Genomic DNA, 8,166 nt, shown 5'->3' with positions numbered 1-8,166 from the left:
CCCTTGTGGTTCCCCTAACCTTTATATCAATTCACGTGTGATATAAGAAGATATAGTATAGAGCCATGGGAACCTCCATGTAAAATGCTAAGCTTTGCAAAACCCTCAAGATTTTGAAAGGACAAGACCAAAGGCACTTCTAGATGATAAGAAGAAACAAAGAAAAAAATTAAAAGAAAGAAAAAAGAAAAAAAAGAAGAAGAAAAGAATTTATTTGTTTTGTACTCGGTAATAGTTTTCCTTTTAAACCACCAATCATTTTGAAGAAGAAAGCAAGCTTTCGTTCATCGATTTGCCCAACCATGATTACCTTTAGAAGTGAACTGCAGGGATTAATGGAAGATACCCCAGGGTGAAGGGCATCTACCCCACTTACTGCCTTTTCAGCTTGAGCTTCCTCCGGGAAGTGTTTCCAAATCTCCTTGGATAATTAAATTCCTCCTGTGATACATGAGCTCATAGTTCTTCATATCTCTCCTTCAATGCCTTAGTGTTGTAATTTGTCTCTTGTATTAGACTTAACTCCCTTATGTCAGTCAGTGCTTTTCATACTACTGACCATGACCCACTGGAAGAAACACAGTTTTACATGACATGGGACATGCAGCTGATGAAACACTTTTAGCTTTGCTGCAGAAAAAGTGCACTGAATCTTTTTTTTTTTTTTTTTTTTTTGAGATGGAGTCTCACTCTTGCCTAGGCTGAGTGCAGTGGTGCAGTCTCAGCTCACTGCAACCTCCACCTCCCGCTCAAAGGATTCTCCTGCTTCAGCCTCCCAAGTAGCTGGGATTACGGGCACGTGCCACCATGCCCGACTAATTTTTTAATATTTTTAGTAGAGACAGGATTTCACCATGTTGACCAGGCTGGTTTCCAACTCCTGACCTCAAATGACCCGCCCACCTCAGCATCCCAAAGTGCCAAGATTACAGGTGTCAGCCACCACGCCCAGCCCAAATCCCTTATTTTTTTTAGTACTGGTCATGATTAATTCAACTGACATAGCAACCTGCAGTCTAGAAAAACGGACCCAAGAGGAGGGGACCGTGTGTGTGTGTGTTTGTGAGTATTTTATTTTTCTCCACACATTGCATTCTAACAATTCTGTGCATATATATGGAGACTGGCATCAAATAGATGCTAGGTAAACAAAGGGCTGGATGAGAATTTCAACTACCTGTGTGTGTGCTATGTGTTGGATTTCCTTTGAAGAAGGATTTATCTCCTTAAAGTGGAAAGCCACAGGTAACAATCTGTGAGTACCTGTTATTAGCCTCTGTAAGACTGAGAGAGGGTACGCCACTAACTTCATGGAACGAACTTCAACCACGTGGATTACACAGTTAACTACCAGTAATCAAACGTGAAACCTCTCGTGAATGAGTGAGAAGTGGAGAAAAACAAAGAAAATGCAAGAATCTGTCAATACCTGCAGGAGGCTTCTCTCTAGAAGATGCTTATGCAGAATCTGGTCAGAAAAAAACGGAAACCATGATCGCTTCAGCAGCACATAAACTAAAATTGGAACGATATGGAGATTAGCATGGCCCCTGCACGAGGATGACACCCAAATTTGTGAAGCATTCCACATTTTCTTAAAATAAGAAAATTCTTAAAATAAAATGTAAAACTACTGAAACTGATAGCAATTTGTGCTCATTTCATTGAATATGTGAAGACATTTAGTTCATTGTCTTGTGAACAGGTATAGAGATAAGTAGGATGAATTTTTGGAAAATAAATACTTTGTATCTTCTAAAGAACTTTGGTTCAGGGAGAGGGTTTCACCCTTGTAGGGGAAGGGTAAAATTTATTACTTTCTCATGAAAAAATCCTCACCGAGTATATTTTCTTTCTAGGTTAAATTCTGTGCCAAAGCTATTCTAGGTTTGTGTTGAGGCTATCATTTTGGTCTAACAAAATAATTTTGTGTTAGAACAGAATTTTTGATTTGTTTTCTTTTTTTTAGATACAGTCTCACTCTGTTGCCCAGGCTGGAGTGCAGTGGCGCTATCTCAGCTCACCGCAACCTCCACCTCCCAGGTTCAAGCAATTCTCCTGCATCAGTCTCCCGAATAGCTGAGATTACAGGCGCCTGCCATCACGCCCAGCTAATTCTTGTATTTTTGGTAGAGACGGGGTTTCGCCATGTTGACCAGGCTGGTCTCGAACTCCTGACCTCAGGTGATCCACCCGCCTCAGCCTCCCAAAGTGCTGGGATTACAGGTGTGAGCCACCGCGCCCGGCTTGATTTGTTTCCTGAACCCAACATAAGATGTAGGCGTTGCTTGAAGAATCCACTTCTAATCCTCTTTCTTTATCTCCTTAGTCACTGAGCAGTTCAGTGGGGTGTCTGTGTCAGTTGTCTATTGCATTGTAACAGGTGACCACAAACATAGCATCTGAAAACAACACCCATGTAGGGGCTCACAGTTCTGCAGGCCAGAAATCCAGCATCCCGTGACTGGGTTCTCTGCTCAGAGTCTCAGAGGCTGGACAGCAAGTATTCTCTTAAGTTTGGGGTCTTCTTCCAAGTTCATTTACATCGTTGACAGAACTCAGTTCCTTAAAGTTAGAGGAGTGGATGAAGACCCCATTTTCTTGCTGACTGTCAATGAGAGTTGCTGTCAGAGGCCACTGTCCACCACTGTCAGATCCACGCCGTGTGTCTCTCCAGAATCCTTCTCCCAAGCCACCAATCCCTCACATTGTGTCTTCCTCGCCACAAAAACCCAGTCTTTGTTAGGGGCTCACATGAGTAGGTCAGGCCTATCCAGGGCAATCTGCCTACCTGAAGGTCAATTGATTTGGCCTTAATTACATCTGCAAAATCTCTCACATCAGCAACGAGATTTTTTTTTTTTTTTTTTTTTTGAGACATAGTCTCACTCTGTCACTCTGTTGCCCAGGCTGGAGTACAGTGGTGTGATTTTGGCTCACTGCAACCTCCACCTCCTTCCAGGTTCAAGCGATTCTCCTGCCTCAGCCTCCCAAGTAGCTGGGATCATAGGTGCACACCGCCATGCCTGGCTAATTTTTGGATGTTAGTAGAGACGGGGTTTCACCATGTTGTCCAGGATGGTCTTGATCTCTTGACCTCGTGATCCACCCGCCTCGGCCTCCCAAAGTGCTGGGATTACAGACATGAACCACCGCTCCTGGCCAGCACCCAGATTAGTGTGTGTTTGAAAAACTGGGAGAAGGTGTATGTGTACCAGTGGTTGAGAATCCTGGGGGCATTCTCATATTTCTGCCCACCACAGTGCCTCTTCTCTATGTGCCTGTATCTAAGGGATGGCCTACTTACTGAAGGCATCCAGTGAGAAAAGGGAGTAAGGAAAACAAATTTTTTTCTTAGCATTACCTAAACAGAGTAACTCCATCTTTGTTCACAGGCACCATTCCAAGATGAAGAATGTCCCCAAGGTGGTTTTGAGAAGGCCTGAGAATGCAACAAGATGGTAAGAATGGATGAGAGAATTTTCAGGCGAAGTCAGCAATGGCGCAGGTGAGCTGGCCTGGATTCACGCTGTTCTATCACTGTACTGCGCCTCCACGCTTGGAGCAGGCAAGAGAAAAGACCAAGGCTTACCCATACAGGATTAAAATCAAATGAAACTGTCCATGGCACACAGGACTTAGATAGAAATATCGGTTTCCTTCTATCCTCTCTCTTTTCAGGAACTATCAGTTTCGAGAAAATGCTTTTGGTTCACAGGTTTTATATTGCAGCTCTTCATTATTAAAGCCACATAGTCTAGAAGGCAGAGACAGTCTGAGTCCTTCTCCACGATTAACACTGCTTTTTCCAGAGCTTTATCTCCTGTTCCTCAGCCACCTCCCCTCGCCATCACTGCCAAAAACTCAGAATGATCCCATGAGTTATCCCAAACTCAGATAAATCCCATGCTCAGCTGTCCATGTTAGATCTTCCAGACCTTAACTTTAGGACAGTCAATGTATCCAATGTACTAGCTTCAGCTATGTGTGACAGTAAAAAGCAAAGTAATGGTGGCTTAAAGAGGCTGGAAGTTTATTTTCCTCATTTAATATCCAGTAGGCAGAATGAATTCAGGGACCTTGACTCTCGTTTCTTTGACACATGCAGCCTCCATCCTACAGGATATCTGGTGACCCAGTTTCTATCATTGTGTTTACATTGAAGCCAGGCTCTAGAGGAGAAGGGTACACCCTCTCTCTTTAAGACTCTACAAAGTGACCAGCTGCAGTGGCTCACGCCTGTAATCCCAGCACTCTGGGAGGCTGAGGCGGGCGGATCCCTGAGGTCAGGAGTTTGAGACCAGCCTGCCCAACATGGTGAAACCCTGTCTCTACTAAAAATACAAAAAATTAGCCGGGCATGGTGGCAGGCGCCTTTAGCCCAGCTACTTGGGAGGCTGAGGCAGGAGAACCGCTTGAACCTAGGAGGTGGAGGTTGCAGTCAGCCAAGATCATGCCACTGCACTCCAGCCTGGGTGACAGAGCAAGACTCTGTCTTAAAAAAAAGAAAAAAGAAAAAAAGGACTCTACAAAGTGGCACAAAAACTTTGTGGTAGAACCTGTTGGCGAGAACATAATGACATGTCTATATGTTGCTGTGGTGGGGGCTGGCTAGGCGTCTTTCCCCCACATTGTGACGATTGATTTTAGGTGTCAACTTGGCTGAATTAAGGAATGCCTAGAAACCTGGGAAAGCATTATTTGGGGTATGTCTGTGAAAGTGTTTCTGGAAAAGATGAGGGTGAGAGTCACACTGGAGGGGATGGGGAAGATCTGCCCTCAATTGGGTGGGCACTCCAAGCAAAAACAGAGCAAAGGCGAATCTGTGTGTCCATCTTCCGTGGTGGGATGCAGGCCCTCTTCCTCTCCTGTCCTTGTTCACCAGAACTCCGGGTTCCCAGGCCTTTGGGCCCCAGGACTTACACCAGCAGCTCCCGGGGTTTGCGGGGCTTCAGCCCTGGCCACAAGCCCCACCATCGGCCTCCCTGGCTCTAAGGCCTTCACACGTGGCTGGTCTCCAGCTGGAGACACACCCTCCAGCTGACACACGAGGGCGTGTCACATCCTGGGACTTACCAGCCTCCTAATAGCATAAGCCAGTTCCCCTGATACACCTCCTCTCATGCATCTCTCTACCTATCCTACTGATTGTGTCTTTCTGGAGAACTCTAATCCCAGTGCCTAAACCCTGGATGGGAAGACAGAGCCCTTCCCTCACAGAGTCCTCGGATTTGCAGCGTGTGGTTAATCGAGGTGACTGTCTTGACAGGCTGATTCTCCTGCCATCGTGAGAACTCAGAACTTTACCTCGGAGTCATTACTGGGGGTGCATGTGGGAGAGAAGCGTGGCTGAGCAGTAGGAGTCGGTCAGGTATCCCGGAAGACAAAGATGTCTCCTTCTCCAGTGTGGATTTGTATTTGCCGAGGTGTTTGGCAGACACCACTGTATTTTCTGTAACCGCATTCTTTACTATTAGTTCCTCAAGCAAAGCTTGTTACAAACAAGGAAGAGCTCTCACTAGGTATTTGGGGGCTGTTTTCGTTTATGATGCTACTAGAGACTACCTCCTACTCTGTTTGCCAATTGTGCCATTAGGACTCTGCATCCTGTCTTCTTTTTTTTCATTCCCACAATATGCGTGGGGATTCTGTACAATTAATTGTCTGCCCAGTCCACAAATCTTTAAAAAGAAAACTATGTTTAACCCTCCGAGAAAAAAAAAAATCCTGGATTAGGAGTCAGGGACTTTTGCACTAAGCAGATAGAATAATAGATAAAATGTAGGCCTGGCTCCTCCCTCCACTGTTTCTGATTACAATCAAAATGCACATTGAAATAGTTACAGGCTAAAGAAGAAGTTATTTGGCAGTAATGACACTACTTACTTTCTTTCAAGATTGTAATCACCGTAACATTTAACCAGTCCCTACATTCTACCTACTACTGATGAAAAAGCATTGACAAAGTCAGCACTATGTTCTAACAGGGCCAGTGCAGTGGCTCACGCCTGTAATCCCAGTACGATTACTTGAGGCCAGGAGTTCAAAGCTTGCACTATGTTCTAACAGGGCCAGTGCAGTGGCTCACGCCTGTAATCCCAGTACGATTACTTGAGGCCAGGAGTTCAAAGCTTGCACTATGTTCTAACAGGGCCAGTGCAGTGGCTCACGCCTGTAATCCCAGTACAATTACTTGAGGCCAGGAGTTCAAAGCTTGCACTACGTTCTAACAGGGCCAGTGCCATGGCTCATGCCTGTAATCCCAGTACTTTGACGGGGGGGGATTACTTGAGGCCAGGAGTTCACGACCAGTCTGAGAAACAAAGCCAGACTCTGTCTCTACAAAGAAACTTTGTGAAAAAATAGCCAGGCGCAATGGCGTGTGTCTGTACTTAGGAGGCTGTGGTGAGAGGATTGCTTGAACCCAGGATGTCGAGGCCGCAGTCAGCCATGATGGTGCCACTGCTCTCCAGCCTCAGCAACAGAGGGAAAAACATTAATTTTAAGTATTAGATGTATTGACTTGGTAAAGATCAGAGATCAAGACTAAGCATTTAAGTTAGCATCTACACTAGTGGAAATGATATAAATATTAAGATTTAATAATGTGGGCTGGGCACAGTGGCTCATGCCTGTAATCCCAGCACTTTGGGAGGCCAAGGAGGGCAGATCACCAGGTCAGGAGATCGAGACCAGCCTGGCCAACACGGTGAAACCCCGTTTCTACTAAAAATGCAAAAATTAACCGGGCATGGTGGTGGGCACCGGTAATCCCAGCTACTCAGGAGGCTGAGGCAGGAGAATTGCTTGAACCTAGGAGGCAGAGGTTGCAGCGAGCCGAGATCGCACCATTGCACTCCAGCCTGGGGGACGAAAGCAAGACTTCGTCTCAAAAAAAAAAAAAAATTAATAATGTGAAAGAAACATATTTTATTCATATGCACACACACGAACTGTGATTACTACATACAACCCATTGATGTTTCTGTCAAACGTGTCCTCCTTCTACCTTCAAGAGGGATGCTCATCTAAAATCATTTGCAGACAACTTTTTTTGAGAGTATAATACTAACAGAATTATTAAGTTTTTAAAGAAACAAAACCTGAGAAAGCACACTAGGCCTAGGTAGATGTATCCTGTGTAAACTTCTGAATCTTAGAAAACATTGTTTTGCATTAGCTAGGTGGGGACAGCAGAAACAGTTTTATTATAGTTTAGTCTTACAATGTTTACTAAAATATTTGCGTTTATAACTTTTCCTAAAGAGTTCTATCCATAAGATCTTTTTACTTTACCATGTTATCTCCACTACTTTTCTATAACTTCATGTTTGTATCCATTTTCATTTTTTCTTTTTTTTTAGGTGGGTGGGGGACAGAGTTTTGCTCTTGTTGCCTAGGCTGGAGTGCAATGGCACAATCCCAGACTACCGCAACCTCCACCTCCCGGGATTACAGGCATGCACCACCATGCCCAGCAAATTTTGTACTTTTAGTAGAGCCGGGGTTTCTCCATATCGGTCAGGCTGGTCTCGACTCCCTATCTCAGGTATCCGCCCTCCTCAGCCTCCCAAAATGCTGGGATTTCAGGCGTGAGCCACCGTGCCGGGCTGTTTCCATTTTCTTTCTTCTTCTTCTTTTTTTAAAATTAATTAATTTATTTATTTATTTGAGACGGAGTCTCGCTGTCGCCCAGGCTGGAGTGCGGTGGCGCGATCTCGGCTCCCTGCAAGCTCCGCCTCCCGGGTTCCCGCCATTCTCCTGCCTCAGCCTCCCGAGTAGCTGGGACCACAGGCGCCGCCACCACTCCCGGGTAATTTTTGTATTTTTAATAGAGACGGGGTTTCACTATGTTGGCCAGGCTGGTCTCAAACTCCTGGGCTCAGGCAATCCACACGCATCGGCCTCCCAAAGTGCTGGGATTACAGGCGTGAGCCACCGCGCCCGGCCTCCATTTTCTTTATAAAAGGTACTTTATGACTAAGAAGCAATCTATAGCTTATATCCTACCCGGTTAAATGTAAATGTTCGTTACTCAGGGTGGCCCTTATTTTTTCCATCTCTGTGCTGCTTCCACCCTAGCAAACCACGCCCTTTTTCTACTTAACATTCACTTTAACCACTTTAACAAGAGAAGCAAAAAAGCAGTGTCTCTCCAGGACTGCA

General features: G+C 45.2%; 1 pseudogene; it reads left to right on the top strand.

The window, feature by feature from the left end:
* Positions 1-1,495: 1,495 nt before the first annotated feature.
* On the top strand, positions 1,496-1,595 carry LOC112133212 (U6 spliceosomal RNA; annotated as a pseudogene).
* The last annotated feature ends 6,571 nt before the right edge of the window (positions 1,596-8,166 follow it).

Source organism: Pongo abelii, chromosome 3, assembly GCF_028885655.2.
Source record: "Pongo abelii isolate AG06213 chromosome 3, NHGRI_mPonAbe1-v2.0_pri, whole genome shotgun sequence".
In the NCBI taxonomy this organism is placed as follows: Eukaryota; Metazoa; Chordata; class Mammalia; order Primates; family Hominidae; genus Pongo; species Pongo abelii.
The sequence above is the reverse complement of the archived record's forward strand: the minus strand, read 5'-3'. Positions and strand labels throughout refer to the sequence as shown.